This window comes from Tenrec ecaudatus, chromosome 13, assembly GCF_050624435.1.
Source record: "Tenrec ecaudatus isolate mTenEca1 chromosome 13, mTenEca1.hap1, whole genome shotgun sequence".
NCBI classification, from domain to species: Eukaryota; Metazoa; Chordata; class Mammalia; order Afrosoricida; family Tenrecidae; genus Tenrec; species Tenrec ecaudatus.
In genome coordinates this window covers 132,674,890-132,693,658 of record NC_134542.1, presented here as the reverse complement: position 1 = coordinate 132,693,658, position 18,769 = coordinate 132,674,890, and the positions used below count along the sequence as shown (strand labels likewise).

The window sequence follows — 18,769 nt, the reverse complement described above, 5'->3', positions numbered from 1 at the left end:
TTGGTAGAGCCTGCTTCCTTCACTGTTAGGTGTGTGAGACAGGGCTGGCTGCTGTTTATATGTAAATTGATTCCCAGGGGTGGATTCATTTACAGGTTTTCAGGGCCAAAATCTCAGGAGTTCTACCAGTCTCTACTAAAACACACAGATATTTCGATATTCCTAATGCCCTACATGAGGAAGACCTTCACCAAGATGGACTGGCACAGTGCATTCAATGATGGACTTGAATAGATATCAATTGTGAGGATGGTGCCGACAAGCCATTACTTCCTTCATTATAAACTAAAAAACTATAATATCATAATTAATCTTTTTAAGGGAGATGCCCTGGGACCTGATGTTAATAGGGCTTTCATCATTCACACCTAGTTCTTTAACCAGGATACCTAGACATATAGAAAGAGTTTGAGGGAATCTACCGAACAATTTGGAATTTTGGGGGTGGCGCAAATGATTAACACGATTAACGCACTCAGCAAATGGTGAGAGGTTCACATCTACTCAGAGGTACCTAGGCAGACAGGACTGCCTACGTTTGGTCAAGATGACTCATGGTTGCTTGGACAACTAGGTTTGGAGGTTAAACTTCTTAGGTGGGTCTGGTAATACCAGGGAGACTTGGGATCACTTAAATAGTTGCACTTTGTGGTTTTTCTCTCCTTGGATTTGTGTAAGTGAGATGTGGTTTTCTCTCCTTGGATTTGTGTGAGATGAGTTTTGTTCTTATAAAACATAAAATGACTATACCTTAATAGAATCACATTACATGTCTTTTATTATGAAATTATTTGCTACTTATTGGGTAAATGTTATAGTACATGAAATCAAACAGAAGATGTCATTGTTAGGTTTGACTGGAGCCGTGGGAAAGTTCAGGACTGAAGATGTCCGTTTCAGGGAAGCATGGAAAAACACATGAAAGGAACACCAGAACAGGAGCGATGAGCCTTTGTGAGGAGCCAAGAGCAGTAACCAAGAGCAGGAAATCCCAGGAGAGCCAAGAGAATGTGGCCTGAGATGGTCCACAGGTGCTTATGTGTGGAGCACACCAGAGAAATTCCCACCCTCTGCTTGCAGAGCACAACCAAAGAAGAGATGGCCCTCCCCCCAGCATGTATTCTTGAACCCCTTCTATCCCCACTGGCTGGGGAGGCTTAGTTGAGGGTACTGGTCAATCTTATTGGCAGAGTTTATGCACACCCTGTGATGTCTTGTGACTGGCACCTAGTCTGTGTGCTCCTGTGGGCCTCCCGCCGGGCCTAGGGGACTTTGCCCCCGGGTTTTTGCTAGGCAGGCATTTGGGGGTGACAACCCCCTTTAACCTTCATCTCTCTGTCACAATGATTAATATTTCTTTTCAAGAAAAACAATGGCTTTCTGGATTTTGTATTTTTTTCCATGCATACTTCTGAATGTTAAAATATAGATGTAACTCCCATTCCTGTGAGTGCTTTGCCCTCTAGACTCCCTCAAAATTTTACATATAAATGAAAATGACTGAAATTCCTCATCCTATTTTCAATTTTGTACTCTTCTCAGGAATCTAAAAATCCATACTTTTTTTCTACTTTCCCTTTCACTTCCTCTCTCCTCCATCTTTTCACGACATGTTCTGCTTTGCTGTCGCTTTGGTCTTCCTTCCTCTTCTTCTTCTCCCATTTGTAGCACGGTGCTCTACTCCAGTCACCAACACAAGTCTGACAAAGCTCTGCTGCAGGTGGCTCTGTGCGTGAAGGCTCGGTAGCCTTGACGGAAAGCACGGGAGCCTCTGAGCAAAGACAGATCTGAAAGGGCTGTCTGCTGGGTCCTCAGTTCTCAGCAATTTGAAGCATCAGCAAAATATTTTTGTTTGCTCATTCGGTTTTAGTTAGCTAGCTTAAATTATGTGTTTTGAATTCACTAACACCTAAATTTTTAATATTTCTAAAATAACAAAGATGTACAAGCACAGAGAGTAGAAATAGTTTTTGTGGAAACGAATGAAATTATAATGCATTTATTGCAATTCTAATAAACTATTTTTAATAAATTGATTATTATTAAATGCCCTTTAAGTACCATATGCAACTTGATGGCAAGATTTCATTTGTCATCAGATAACTTCCCACCCACCCCATTTACCCCATAACCTGTTATTTCTTATCTGCTATCCCTCAAAAGGTCATTGAGAGAAGATGTAATTTTAACAGGTTGTAAGTAGTAGTTGGAAAAACAAAACAAAATGAACAAAATAATGAAAAACACCAAATAACAAATCTGTTTAAATATTTCACAAGGTTGTCTCCATTTTGGTTTGCTCTAATTTAAAAAATGTGACCAGGCTGATATCTACTGGATACTTGCCTGTAATAGGATAGTACATGTCAGCTACCTTTACCTACATTCACAGAAGGTTTATTTTGCTTGAAGTGAGAAAACTGATTGTACTACATATTTTCCCCCAAAACACTATAAGTCACTGACAGCAAGCTGATTTCAACTTCTAGGGACCCACTGGGACAGAGTGAAATGAACTGCTCCTTAATGTATCTGAAACAATAAATCTTTCCAGGAGCAGCCAGGTGCCTCCCCAAAGCAGCTGGTAGATTAAAACCACTGGGTTAGTAGGCTAGTGTCCAACCCACAGTGCCACCAGAACTATTTCCAAAAATCATAGATGACAGATAGACACTAATAAGTAGCCATTTGAAACATATGCTACCAAACAGAGTATAATCTTGTACATATCTTTAACCTTTCAAAAGTGTCGGAATAAGGTCAAGTGGAGCTTCGATGAGACACAGTGAAACAGGCTGCAGATACAGCATAGAGGCCTCATCTGTCCTCATATCTGGGTACACAACTGAGAAGAGCAATCCAACTCACACCAGCCCAAGGCTAAGGAGACCAGACGGCCCACTTTTGGTGGGACAGTCCCAATTTTTAACAATATTTCCTGTGCCCCGTGGCATTAAAAAAAGTCCCCATTGAGACGTTGGACAGGGCAAGTTATGACAAAATAATAATTTGTAAATTATCAAGGGCTCATGAGGGAGGGGGAAACGGGGAGGGAGGGGAAAAATAAAAGAGGACCTGATGCCAAGGGCTTACGTGGAGAGAAAATGCTTTGAAAATGATGAAGGCAATGAATGTACAGATGTGATTTACACAATTGATCTGTGTATGAATTGTGATAAGAGTTGTATGAACCCCTAATAAAACGTTTTTTTAAAAAGTCCCAGTTTTTGGAAAGAATGCATGACAAGTGAAGGTATATGGCTTTTGGCTGCCATGTGGCTATTTCACCAGCTTATGAGTTTTATCGTGGTGTCCCGCTGCTGTCCGGCTTTATCAATGTTAAAATCTGGTCACCTACTGACTGTGATGTTTATGTATATAACCCTCAAATACGCCTCATCTTCCATCTGTCTCTACCCTATTCTGACCCCAACCAATCTTTTCACTACACTCTACTTTTCTCTTAGGTTTTCAATGGCCATACAGAACTCACAGACCAAACTCAAAATTCAGGGGTTTATTAGGGAAGTTAACAGGCTATCAAAGGCCAGGATTGGTAAAAAATTTTTTAAAAAGTTAGGATACAGTCACTGGTCCACAGCAATGCCTCTCCTCAGACAGTAGTCAAGTATCTCTCTCCACTACCCAGCCTCGGGGTCACACGGTCCCTTGTCCTCCGCTTCTGGGACCAGCAAGTCCACCTGCCATTCCACCCCACTGTCTCGAGGTCTCACACCTCAGGACAGCCCCTTTGCTCTGTCCCATCTTGGTTTCTCTGTTCTGTCCCATGGTTCCCATGTTATGACCTCTAATGCCTCTGGTCTCAGCATCCATTTTTGGAAGGGATCTCAAACATGCCCTGCTGGTGATTTTGTTTCCCTTGTTGGCATCAGGATTCTTCTCTTTCTGCTTCTAAGATGGCTTTTTAAATTTTTTAAACACAGAGGAATGACTTTGGTGGAGATGTGGATTTCGTCATCATCACACCCACAAATTAGGAGTGGTGATTGATTCACACTCCAGTTAGGTGGAATCTCATAAGATATCTTCCCTTATTCTTGTCCATTAACATAACAGAGGGCTCTCTGCAAATGGGATGGAAGCACAGGCATAAAGCCAGCATTTACAATGGGCTACCAAAGTAATTATGGCTACAAGAGCCATGTTAAGAAGTTTCAAGTTACTACACAGGCTACTTGACTTGTCCTGGCTGTTAACTAATTTTCCATTCCAGAATATTTTTTTGAATATGGAAGTATAAAGTGAACTAAGGAGGTTGCGAATTTCCCTGAACTGACTCCATGTGCATTTATATAAAATCCTTCCTGCCTGTGTACTCCGATTGCAGAGAAACCATTGACACTGCTATTGCAGAGGGGTCACACTCCCCAGACTGGAGTTCTTTCTTTTACTATATAGTATAGAGCCACAAAACTTCTCATAAACTCTAAATTGAGATGACATTTCTGTGCATTACATAACCCAATACACTAAACTTTTAGGATTATTTCTCTATTTAAAACCCTTCAAAGCTCTTTCCTTTTCATCTAAGTGCATCATAAGTTGTGATCCTTACCACCCAAAGCATTCCCGCCCAGTATTCTCACTGACAGGAAGCTTAGCTAGCATTTCTACCACAAATCTCAACAGGAGCACACAGCCTCATCTTTCTCTCACGGAGTGACTGGTGAGTTTCATCTGCCGACCTTACCAGTAACAGCATAGCACAATCTGATCTGCTTTCACTGGAACCCGTTTGAGAGTAGAACTGCTTCATGGAGTTTTCTATATGGTCATTTTTATGGAAGTAGAGCTCCCGTGGATAAACCGTCCAAACCATCAACATCAGTCTTTGGTTATCAGGCATCACAAGGATTACTTTGTAAACTGAGGTGGAGGGACGTAAATGGTAACAAATGATGCTAAAATGAAACTGCTATTTATTACCTCCGGTTTTCATTCCCTAGAGGAACCCTGTCCCTTCGAAAAGAATGATTTGCTCGATTACAGAATTCGATATGGTCTTAGGTTTGTTTTAAGTTACTTTCTGGCCATCAGTGGGTGGTGCGAATGACTAAGCTAAAACCTTGGCAATTCAAACCTCCCCAGAAGCATCTTGGAGTAAAAACTGAGCAATATCCTTCCAAAAGGTACAGGCTTGAAAATCATAAAGGAAAAATTCTACTCAGTAAAACATGGAGTCACCATGAGTCAACTCAAGGACACCTTTATTATTTTCTTTTAAACAAATTTTATTGGGGCTCTTACCGATTTTATGACAATCCATAATTCAATTAGATTATGCATAGTTGTCCTATTGCTGCCACCATCATTTTCAAAACATATTTTCTTCTTGAATTTTTTGATATCAGCTCCCCTTTATCCCCTCCCTTCCTCCCCTCTATGACCCCCCCCCCCAGGAAACCTTACTATATATGTATTATTATTTATTTATTGCCATATCTTACACCATCCATTGTATCTGTTCATCTACAATTCTGTTATCCATTCCCCTCGAGTGGTGTTAAACAGTCATCAATGTATCAGTTCCTCCTGCCCCCCTCCACCCCCTCTTCCCATACCCGCAGACAATCTTTACTCTGGTTATTAGCTCTGAAGGGTTTAGCTATCTTGGATTTATGCATCCCGCAATCTTAATTATACAAATGAACATATGCTGCTGGTCTAATAAGATTAACAAGGTAAAACAAAGACCATAATAGTAAGTTTTATTAGTCTGGGTAGATTAGAGAAACAAATCCAGGGAGACATTATGCATAAAAGAAATTATATAGAGAGTAATTGTAAATTAAGAAAACATCCCAGCCCAGTCCAGATCAAGTCCATAAGTCCAATATTAGCCCATGTGTCTAATACCAATCTACAAAGCTCTCTTCAGACTCACAAAGCACATGCAATGACACTGAATACAGAAAGATTACAAGCCAGTGGGTGGGAAGTCTTGTGGATCCAGTGGTGGTATAAGCATCTCAGGGCTGGCAGTGGTCTCCATGTGGCTTCACCAGCTCCGAGTCTCTGGCTGCCATCAGCCTGTATCCATGTGTCTTGTCAGCTTCAATGTCTCCAAGGGAGTAAGCCTGCCTCCAACATGCTATCTACCTCTTTAGTGTCTCCAAATGATGTCATCAAGCCAATAACAGGCTAAACTCCACCCCTTTACTCTTAAGCCTCAAATTGACAACAGATTATGTAACTACCACATAGGTGGAGGAGATATTAAAGAAGTAGAGGATATTTATGTGTTTCATCTGTGCTATACTGCACCCTGAGTATATCACCCCTCCTGTGTGGCCCTTCTGTGAGGGACTGTCCAATTATCTTATGGGTGGGTTTTGGGTCTCTACTTTGTCTACACTCCTTTATGTCAATTTGATTGATTATTTTCAAACTTCTGATACCTATTCTTGTCGACACCTCATGATCACACAGGCTGGTGTGCTTCTTCCTTGTGGGCTTTGTTGTTTCCCAATTTGATGGCTGGTTTTTTAACTTCAAGGCTTTAAGACCCCAGATCCTTTGCTTTTTAACTGTCAGGCACCATCAGCTTTCTTCACCACATTTGCTTATGCACCCATTTTGAATAAATATTAATTTTTAAAATCAGTTATGGATAGGAATGGTTGTCTCTTGACTTTTAAGAATGCAAGACCCTTCATTTGAACTGACTCAATTCCTTTTCTATCTGCCTAATAAGCTGTGGGCTGATCTTGACCTGTCGGTACATGCAGTTGAGTAATCCTATGTATAGAAAGCCCATAAGGAGGGAGAACCAAGTAACACTGTCCCAAGGGGGTTTCTAGGCCAAAGTGTTTATGGAGCTGATTGACAAACCATTTCAGCTACAGCATTAGCATTTCCAACCTTTAGATTTGTAGCTAAATGCTTAGCCGTGCGGCACCAGGACTCTCGGCGGAGTAGGTAGGAATAACATGGATCTAGAAAACAATATACCGTTTCTATCTGCAGTTCGACCTATATGTGTAATGACTCGAAGTCTAGTGGGTAAGGCAATCAACTTTCCAGATCATCATTAGTGAACCAAGGTATTGAAGTGCAAGGTGATGAAAACCAGCATTAAAAAAGTATTGAAGACAGGGAGGGAGGGGAAAAAGAGGACCTGATGTAAAGGGCTTAAGTGGAGAGCAAATGCTTTGAAAATGATTAGGGAAAAGGATGTACAGATGTGCTTTATACAATTGATGTATGTGTATGTATGGATTGTGATGAGAGTTGTATGAGCCCCTAATAAAATGTTTTTAAAAAAGTATTGAAGAATGTGCATGAACAGGAAGGTTTGGGGCAATTAGATTTGTCTTTCTATTACATACTGAAATAAAAATCTGTCTAAATAATCATTTGTAAAACAGATTTTCTTTACCATAATTGCATATAAGAAATGTACCTTTAAAGCATTAAAGCAGGCTTTGATTATTCCCATGGATCCTCCTCATTTTCATTGATATAATTGCTTGTTTTTCATCTTCTCATACCTGATCAGAATGCTTCTTCACCCCACCCCCCACTATCATGACCCCAGTTCTACCTCACAAATCTCGTTAGACCAGAGTATGTACAGTGGCACAGGTAAGAGCTTTTGACACACAGAAGCCAGGGCACAAATAGCAATGGCAAGAATGACACCATGAAGTTAGGGGAAAGGAGGGGGGAAGTAGGAGAAAGGGGGAACTGAGAGCAATGATGGCTGTGTAACACTTCCCCTTGGGGGGGGAGGGGCGAACAACAGGAACATGGTTGAAGGGATACAGCATAACAGTGTAAGATATGAAATTATATACATATATATCAAGGGCTCACAATGAGGGTGGAAGGGTTGGGGAAATGGAAAAAGAGGAACTGATACTAAGGGCTCAAGTAGAAAGATAATGTTTTGAAAATGATGAGGGCAACATATGTACCAGTTTTCTTGATATAATTGATTTATGGATTGCTATAATATCTGTAAGAGCCACAATAAGATGATTTGAATTTTTTTTTAAGTAAGGAAGAATTGTAGTTTTAAGTTGTTTCTACCTCTGTGCTTTGAACATCCTATTTCCTTTCCTGCAATGATGTTCTTCCTTTCAACCACATCGCTAAATTCTACTTAATTTCTTTACATTTCATCTCCCACCCTCTCGACACTTTAAAGGAGTTATTATCCTCATATGTTTGTAAATGTGAAAACAAATTCTGTACTCTTTTTTGTGTGTGAATACATACCTTTTAAAATTATTTCACAGCATCATTATTTTTATATTAAAAGTTTTTTTTGAATATACATCAATTTCTATTTATTGATTAGTTGAATGTTCAGTTCCAGAAACTCCAGACAGTAGTACTTCTGGTTATATTCAAGGCACCATTGTTTTGGCATGGTTTGTAATTAGAATTTTTATCAGAAATCTGATATACTGAGAATAATGTATAGCCTTTAAATTTGAAAATTTTCATTTGAATTACAAACTGTAGTTGTGCTGTGTGTAAATGGAGTTGCACCCCCGTTTCATTGGTCTAGCTCCTCTCTCCACGGGCCCTCCTTTCAACTCACGCTGTCAGGGGCTCTCACACACGGCTGTCGGGGCAGCATGTGCATGTGGGCAGGTGTAGACCCAAACTGGACCACGAGGGACAGGCATTTATATAGTTACAGAGCAAGAAATGTTTCACAAGCGGTATGTGATATAGTCCACTTAGGACTAATGAAGAAAAACAAAATTGAGAAATAAAAATCGCTGCTGAGAAACAAGCCAACGAAGTCTTTTCCTGATGTTAAAATACTTCGTTCTTTTGAGAGCAACTTGAAGTAAATGAGAACATGCCTTCATGTCAGTCATTCTTTTCATATACTTCAAATTTGTACTTGATGCCCTGTTCTTCCTGGACATCAGGAAGAACACCTGGGTATTCTGGGAGAAGTTTGTATTTCTCTAAATCAACTTCTGGAAAAAAATGTGTCACTTTCAAATTCCTGCTGGATCCTTGTCATGAACAGTCGAACATGACCTGGTTGGTCCATGGCTTCCTTGTAAACAGAACTGCCTCCTATGATCCAAACCATGTCAACTTTATTTCCTGATTCTGGTTGCTCAATGAGTTTTAAGGCACCATCCAGACTTTTGGCAAGAAAATGAGCTCCTGGTGGGGTTTCCTTGAGTTCTCTGCTGAGAACTAAATTAATCCTCTCTTTCAAAGGTCTATTCTTCTCAGGAATGGAGAACCAGGTCTTCCTGCCCATAATCACCAAATTCTGTTTACCATCTACTGAAGAGGAAGTGGTCGTGGTCATTCTCTGGAAATACTGGAATTCATTCCTGAGCATGGGCCAGGGTCGGTTTCCGTTCTTGCTGATTCCCAGATTTTGGGACACAGCGGCGATGCAGTTCAGCGGAGGAGCCACGAGAAAAACTATGAACAGCACAGAGCTCAGCGCGGGTCCTAAAAGTTTTAAAATATTGTTCCAGATCATACTTGAGTAATCTCTTCTCTTTTTGGTTAATTAAGCTGATTAATTCATTTATTTTTAATTTTAGAATCTTTTTCTTGCGTTATACCATTTTTATTCTTACTTTATTAATTATAATTTTTAGTTTGATTAATATAGACGGGGGATAAAAGATCCTCTTCTGACTTTACATGTCACATTATCATAATTTGAACTTTAATTTTTGAAAAAGACATACTGGGGAAGGCTGCTATTTTAAAAAAAATCATGGTATTGGAGGCTCATACAGCTCTTACCAGAATACATCCACACATCCATTGTGCTGAGCACATTTGTACATTTGTCGCCATCCTCATTTTCCTTCTTTGTTTCAAGCACATTTGTACATTTATTGCCTTCATCATTCCAAAACATTTGCTTTCCACTTGAGCCTTTGATATCAGCTCCTCATTTTTTCTTGTCTTTCCTCTGTCCTCATGAACCCTTGATAATTGATAAATCATTATTATTTTGTCATGCCTCACACTGTCTGATTTCTCCCTTCACCCACTTTTTTGTTCTCCATTCCCCAGGTTGGGAGTTATATGTAGATTCTTGTAATTGGTTCTCCATTTCTACCCCACCTTCCCTCCACACTCCCAGTATCGCGACTCTCACCACTGGTTCCCTGTGCTTCCAGTTCCTATCTGTATCAGTGTACATCCTCTGGTCTAGCCAGATTTGTAAGGTAGAATTGGGATCATGATAGTGGAGGGGAAGAAGCATCTAGGAATTAGAGGAAAGGTGTATGTTTCATCATTGCTACGCTGCACCCTGACTGGCTCGTCTCCTCCTTGCGACCCTTCCGTGAGGGGATGCCCGATTGCCTACAGATGGGCTTTGGGTATCCACTCCGCACTCCCCCTCATTCACAATGATATGATTTTTTTGTTCTGATGATGACTGATACCTGATCCTTTTGACACCTCGTGATCATGCAGGCCGGTGTGCTTCTTCCATGTGGGCTTTGTTGCTTCTGAGCTAGATAGCCACTTGTTTAAATTCAAGCCTTTGAGGCCCCAGATGCTATATCTTTTGATAGCCAGGCACCATCAGCTTTCTTCACCACATTTGCTTATGCACCCATTTGTCTTCAGGGATAATGTCTGGAAGGTGAGCATCATGGAATGCCAGTTTAATAGAACAAAGTGTTCTTGCATTGAGGGAGTACTTGAGTGGAGGACCAACGTCCATATCCCATCTTAATATTAAACCTATAAATATATGTATATAGATCTATTTCCCTGTCCTCATACATAAATATAGTTACATATGTACATGCCTTTTTTTAGACCTCTATAAATGCCCTTTCCTTCCTAGTTCTTTTCTCTATTTCCTTTTACTTTCCTCTTGTCCCACTATCATGCTAAGCCTTCATTTGGGTTTCAGTAATTCCTCTCGGTTACATTCCCCTTGATCAAGCCCAGCTTCTTACACCCTCCTCTCCACTGATTTTTGATCACTTGATATTCCCTTGTCCCTGGGTTTGCTAATAGCACTTCCTTTCCCCACCTCCCCCATTCCCATACACGCCCCCCCCCTTGCTGTAACCATTGGTCCCATTGCTTTCTCCTACAGTTTGTTTATCCAGCCTATCTTATCTAGATAGACCTGCAGAGATAATAATATGCACAAAAATAAGAGAGAGAAAACAAAGCAACAGAAAAAGCAAGACAAAACAACAACAACAAAACTCAAAAGGAAAAAAAGCCTGTAAATAGTTCAAGTTCTGTTTGTTGACCTTTAGGAGTGTTTTCCATTCCAGTCTGATAGGGTGCCATACCCTAAACCCAAAGTCTATTTTTGATACTCCCTTCTTGCTCTGCTACCCTTGCTGTTCTGTTGCATGCCCTTAATGTTTTGCCTCGGTGTGGGGTGGTCAGCTGGGATTCACAATTCCCACACTGTGTCTCCATGGGTCATTGAGGGATGCTGTGTTTTGTAGTGAGGCCAGCTATATGGACCTCTCTGTGCATTGGCTTCTCTGAGCAGGGATATCATCTTCAAGGCTTGTTGGGCCAGGGATGTGCTCCACTTTCTCTTCCTCCCCCTTCATTTGCTCCCATGTGCTCTGAGCAGACAGGTCCCTCTCCCTGAGCTAAAGTTTCATTGCTGTCCTCTGAAGTAAATTCTGCTAGGAGGAGGGGTGGTTGTCCACATAGTAGGGATTGGGACTGGCCTCTCAGACCTCTCTATTGGTTCCCTGCTTCACGCCTGTATGTTGCATTCACATCTTGGAGCACCGGATTGAAGTCTGGTCCCTTTCCCTGTGGAGATATAAACAATACCTTCCCCATAGGAGGGTTAGTGAAAGACTGATATTTTTTATCCCTACCTCAAATATATTGAAATAAGTGTGCAGTGTATAATTTTTTCCCAATCCTCAGTCGTATTAGCTGTGGGTGATCTAGGAATAGTTTTGAATGGTTGACTAGCTTTAATAGATATTTGAAACTTTAAGCCATCTTTATAATTATATCACTGATAGTCTTCACTCTGCAGTCAGTATCGCTACTTTCATAATTTCTGAAGTTATAGCATCTTCAGATAAACAGCAACCTCTTTCTTACTTCTGATCTCTGTGTGCACTGACCACAATGCTCTGCATGCCTGGGTATTCTTTTAATACAAATCTATGCACTTGAGAGGAAACTGTGTGAGATTCGAAATAAAGGGATAGAGAATACCAGAAAGCTATGGGTTACTGCCATGAGAGGAGTCCTACCAGGTAAAGCATTCGATGGAAACTATAGCCTGAGGGCACCAACACACTTCAGATCTAACATATCCAAAGTCCCCAAGAAGAATGAACTCACAGAGCCAAGAGATGGAATACCTTTCCTTTCCAGGAAAAGGAAGCAGAGTTTTATAAAGTTTTGATAGTAGGAAGAGGAAGACCATGTTTAGGCAGAACTCTCTTTTTTGCTGTAAGATGTTTAAGTCCTAGGCTTAACTGAAGATTCCAGAGGAGGGACAGTTCCATGAAGGCTGCTTTCTCAACAGATCTATAATATAATCAAATGTAGAAACGTCCAAGCTTTCAAAGTCACCTACGACACCCATTAGGTTAGGGAATCGATGAAATAGCATGATGGAAAGGGCACACAAGTGACATTGATTAATATTAGGATGATTGATTTTATATCCTTGAGATTTGCCAAGCTTTAACTTTAGGTTCAGCAACTCCATAAATTATAGAAGTACAGTCTGCATCGGTTTATTAACAGGTCATTAGCAAGTCTGGGATAGATGTTTTTAAATGTTCGCTGGGAAATCATCAGGGAATGCAGTAGAAAATAAGATTATATTGAAACATACCTTCAGATATTGTGTTATATGTTTTATTTAATCAACTATGGATGTAAAGTAATAGTTATAGTCAGATTTAGTGGGTCAGCATTTATCATAGAGGGAACACAAGCATATTAGGTTCACTTGGGTTATACAATAAATATTTATACTATTGAGAATGAGTCTGACCCAGATGTTCTTAAATATCTATCTGGTACATGCAATTATTCAATTAAGTAATTTTGTTTTTTATAATTTAAACTTAAAGGAATGCATTTTATAAATTTGATATTCTAATTCTTTGTTTTGAGCAATAACACAAGTTATGAGATCATTCTAGAAAGATTTGATTTCATACTACATTCAACGGCTTCCATCTATCTTCTAATTATGAGTTAAGGAGAGGGCTTCTGTGTCCTTAGCTCAGATTTTAAGGCTGCTTCTCATACAGATAATAGGGCAGTAGAGAAAAAATAATAATAAAACATCTACTCACTAGCTATTGAAGTTAAATCAAATTTTAGTTATAGAGAAAATAGACAATATGGGACAATAAAGGAGAATGTTGAAAGAACATAACGTCCTGCTTGGGAAAAGAAGGTCAAACTTTTAACATTGCGATAGCAAAATACAATGGGTAGTCTATGTCTCCCCTTCAGAGACTGCAAACACTTAGAAAACACTGCAAAAAGGAAATAAGTTGCTTTCTTGCCATAAATTTGGGGGTGACGCCATGGACTTTTAGTAAAGAATCTTCTTTGGATACAGCAGAGAGAGAGAGAGAAAATAGACTGTGAGAGAAAAGGAGGCGCATGTTTGAAGACAGGTTTAAATTCAGGGGGTACCCCAAAACCTGGAAAAGAGCTCGCTGGTAGAGCTTTTGAAGTATGCATTTTTCCCATTGGGGGAGCATTGAGCAGCTCCCTCTGAGTTAGCACATATAGTGATATCACCTGGTAAGTTTCTCTCTGGTCACAGTGAATTTTTTTCATTAAAGCAGTTTTGCTCAAACTTCATTTTTGTCATGGCTGATTTCAGAGAACAGCGTTTGGCTGTGAAATTTTGTTTCCAGCCTGAGGAAAAAATGCCACAGAAACTTGTGATGTTGAACACAGTTTACCAGGAGAGCAATCTGGGAAAAATTCAAGTGTCTGAGTGTTTTTCTCCTTGCAATAAAGGTGAAATGTCGATTGATGACAAACCTTGCTCTGGACATTCGTAAGCTTCTCAAATGGATGGAAATGATGACAAGAATGCATGTACTGTGCTCAAAGACTGACGACAGACCATTGAAGAAATGGGGGAGTCATCTGAACTTTATTGGAGCTCATTTCAACAGATTTGACTGGAAGATTTGGATGAAAAGGGCACTGTGCAATTTGTGCCTCGAGTTCTGACTGACTAGGAAAAACAATGTCTAGTGGAAACATGCCATGCTTTTGAAAGAATATCTCCAAGGTGACCCATCCTTTCCTCCCCAAGAGCATTACTGGTGAGGAGACAGGGTGCTATTCTTATGACCCTGAAACCAAACATCAATGAAGCCAGTGGAAAACAGCATCTTTACCTCCCCCACCCAAAAGCTTGTCAAGTGAAATCAGAGATCAAGACGATGCTCTTTTGTTTTGTGATGTGAGTGAGGGGGATAATACATTTGAATCTCATTCCACCAGGTCAGACTGTTATCAAATGTTCTATTTAGAGGTTCTTACAATATTGGGTAAGTGTGCCTGGAAAAAAGGCCTTACTTATGGCAGAAAGGGGACTGGTTTGGCCACCAAAACAATGTCCCTGCTCCTGCAGCCATCTCAGCCTGCCAACTCTTGCAATAAAACAGCATGCCCCTCTTTCCCAAGGCACCATAGTTACGTGACCTCGCTCTGTGAAGCTTCTTTTTGTTTCTTCTAATGGAGAGGGACACCAAAGGCCAGTGACTTCAGAATGCGGAAGAAGTGAAGAAAAAAATGAGGGAAGTGCTGTCAGACATCCAAACAGATGAGTTTGAAAAATGTTTCCAAGATTGGAATTTCAGACTTGACAAATGTTTTAAGGGTAATGGAGAGTATTTTGAAGGTGATAAGGTTGTTTTGTAAAAAAAAATTCAATCATAGCTTTGAAAAAAAATTCTGTTTTTTTCCCCCCAAGGGCTTGTCACTATGATTAATAAGGCTCTGCTCCTCTTTGATGCCAAGAAATTCATTGACCTGCAAATGAATAAAACTTGGGGAATGAAAAACTGCCTCTGTAGCATGAAGGGTGACAAACTTTATTAATTCTTCTTTCAGATTTCTGGTGACTCCATGGGCACTGGATAGGTGCACTGTGCCTGGAAAAAAAACACAATTTTTATTAGTTATCATTGCATCAGCTCAGATTAAAAATTCATTGCCATCAAGTCAATGATGACTCACGGTGAACTTAGGGCAGAGTAGAATTGCCTCTGTGAGTTTCTAAGACTGTAATTTTGACAAGAGTAGAAAGTCCTGTCTTCTCCCTCTGAGCAGCTGGCAGTTTTGAACTACTGACCTTGTGGTTAGCATCCCCACTAGTAACCATATAGTTGTGACCATATGTGTAACAGCATGTAAAAAAGTATTGCTACAGAATTTTAAAAATCTTTATTTTGAAAAAATAACAAAAGATGAAGTTATTGGTTCTTGACATATCATCCATCTTAATATATATACTTCTGAAGGAAGTGTTTGCATCTCTCCATCCTTCCTCCAGATAACTCTCACCCTCTTCAATTTATGTCATGTCTACAAGTCTGAAAGTATCAAATCAGAGTTGTATGGTGCATGGAATAAGTTTTCTCAGCACAACTCTGATCCCCTGCTACCCTTATAGAATGAATAGTTATACAGTTGTGAAAGAAAATGGAAAAAGTCCTCAACACCACTTTCCTGGCATTTTTCTCACAATTTACTTTCCATTTCTCTTAAAACTTCTTCCTAACAGGTGCCCATGATTTTCCTTTGTCCTTTGAGAAAATATATCAAGATTATGTTATTGGAGTCTTTCAAAGCGGTCACCATAAGCTTCTGAGCTGATCTCTCTGTCTTGAATTAAATTAATATTGAACAGGTTCCTCAGACAGCTTTGAAAGCCACTGTTTTGATGGTCTTTTTAAAGTACCCTAATGAGCTAAACTAAGAACTTGCTTGTAGTTAATAACTGATCACAGGGACATGTGTAAACATGTTTTGTTTGGAAGAAACTCTCGTGTACGTGTACATCTACCATCAAAGCAACACTTGTTGACTTATCTTAGAACAACAGAAAAATCGTTTTCTGATTCTACATCATCTTTAGGATAGTTGGTATGCTTGGCTACACTGTGGGGTGTTGTTGAATTCCCTCTTTTTAAGGGTTTCTCTTGCTATTGCTGATCTACTTAAGGAAGCATAAGTGTTATTTCCGTTTTAAATTATAGCACTTATTATTTCTTGATGGCTTTGAAAGTGAATGGAAATATTTCCATCTTCTCTTCTAGAAAACAATTCTGGTTGTATTTCTTCTCAGACTCAGTTGTTGGTACTTTACCCAGTTCACAGTGCAAACAATATTTTTCACGAACAAAACACAGAGTATAAGCATGTACATTTTTCTTCTTTCTTTTTTTACTATCCAATGTTCATGTGCAGATGAAACATTCAAAGGACCCATGGCTTCGATTAAAACATTCATCATCAAAATGGCATGATTGTTTCTTTAAAGCTTTAAAACATCCTTTGCAACAGAGTTGTCCAATTAATTTAATGTCTCATTTGATTTCTTGACTAACTGCTTCCATGGTTGTTGGTTGCTGATCCAAGCTGAATGACATTTTTGGTTGAAAACAAACCTATAGATTGCTTTCTACTTAATTGCAAAATAGTGAACTAAGCTCTCTAAATCCAAAGTATCCACATCCTTTCCATTATTTTCAAATAATCCCTTTGATTTTACATGCTTAGGTCCTGAATTATCAATGTTCGTAAGCTTCTCCTCATTTTAATTAAATGTTTGGTTGGTCGTTCATTGGTAGCCACACCATGAGGGCATCGATTTTCAACATTTCTATTGGATTTGGTGTCTTGGGCTAAAGCCTTTTATTTTGTTGTTTTCAGCCTGCAGAGCTAACATCTGACTCATGTGTATCTGAGTGCTATCTTCATATTTGAATATCTGTTGCATGAATGTATAAATTAAGATAGGAATTTAGGGAAAGTCTGGTTAGAAAATACAATTTGGATTTTAGTTAGCCAGAGACATGTATCCTGCATCCTCAAGCATTTATTTCCTTTTATAACTTTCCCAAAGCATATATACTTTTCCTGATTAAATCTATTTAAACATAACTTTAAAAATAAAGCCGGAACATACATCCTCTCTGGATATTAAGTTAATTCCCTTCCTGAAGCAGAAGTCCCTTAAAATGAGGCTTATAAATCTGAACTTGAATACATCTCTGCTGGTGATAGTCATACCTCTGCCAAAATATTTTAAATTCCCTTTGCCTTTCAAACTTGGCTTAAATAAAACTTCCATTGTTCAATCTTGAGGTATTTTGCCCAAATTGAAGTCTGTCTATCTATCCTATGGTGTCCCTGTTGCCACTGTCACAAAAGTGAGCCCCCATTAAAACCATTATAGGTAAGTTAGAGAATAAAGAGAAAAGCTCACACAGAGAGACTTTCTGAGAGGAGAGGGGAAGAGCTTAAGTCAAAGAGCTGTCGTTTCATTGTGTAACATGCAGGTTACTGGTGATGTGCAGAGTGATTGCAGGGCAGGTACAAATGCTTCTCTGCTCATTGGCATTTCACGGAGCTAGTTTCATTCGGAATATCAATTTTGAATATGGCTCCGAGAAATATCCTGGATTTTTGATGAAGCAACTAAATATTATGAGGTCTAATTTTATAAATATGTATAAGATGAACACCGACTTTCTGCTTCAAAATAAAGCAACAACACAACAAACAAACTTGCTGTCATCAAGTGATTTGAACTCATGGTGAGCCCAACCGTAAGTTGCCTAATAGAGCGGTACTCTATAGAGTTTTCAAAGCTGTGAGGTTGTGGAAGCTGTGTGCTCAAACAGGTCAACCTACTCGCTAATAATCAAGTATTTATTTATTTGTGCCAATAGGGATAAAAGCCTACAATTTGCAATTGTAACCATTTTCCCTCCCCGGTTGAAGAGAGATGGAAGTCTGTATTTATTTGAGAAATGTTCTAATCAAACTGTCAACAAATTGTTGTTTATTTGTTATTTAGACTATCCTTGCTGGTCTTTCTCATTTGTGTGATAGAGCCCCCCTAGCAAGGAAATCCTTGGGTTTCCTTCTTACTCTACTGCAACAGAAAGGACCCTAACCATACACAGCAAACAAATGAAAAAGCTCACTGACAACAAGTCAGTACTGGCTCCTAGAGACTAAGCATACCAGTAAGGGCTTATTTACAATTGTTGTTTACTTTTAACCCATCGGAAGAAAGGGTTCTATTTGTTGAAGGAGGAAGAATGAAGAAGTGATGCATTTGAATTATGATGCTGGAGAAGAATATAAAATAGGTCATTGACTGGTAAAAGGACCAACTGATCTACCTTTGAAGAAGTACAGCTATAGGGCCCCTTAGAAGCAAGGAGTCAAAATATTGTTTTATGTACTTTGGACATATTGTCAGGAGATAATAGTCTGGGAAGGAGCATCACACTTGGCAGAGGAAGCGCTGTTTAAAAAAGAGGACGAACCTCAAGGACATGGATTGGCACAGTGGCTGCAGTAATGAGCTCAGGTTTAGGCAGAAGGATACAGATGGCCCAGGACCGAGCGAGGTTTTCTTTCATTGTGCATGCGTTCACTGTGGGTTGGAATCAACTCCATGGCACCTCGTGGGCAAGAGCACATGTTGATTAGTTTGCCATACATTAATTAAATCAAAATCACTTTCAAATCCTTATGAGGTTCTGGTGGCAATTACAAGTTTCCT

General features: G+C 39.6%; 1 pseudogene; it reads right to left on the bottom strand.

The window, feature by feature from the left end:
• Window positions 1-8,763: 8,763 nt before the first annotated feature.
• LOC142424374 (dihydrofolate reductase-like) lies at window positions 8,764-9,406 on the bottom strand (annotated as a pseudogene).
• Window positions 9,407-18,769: the final 9,363 nt, after the last annotated feature.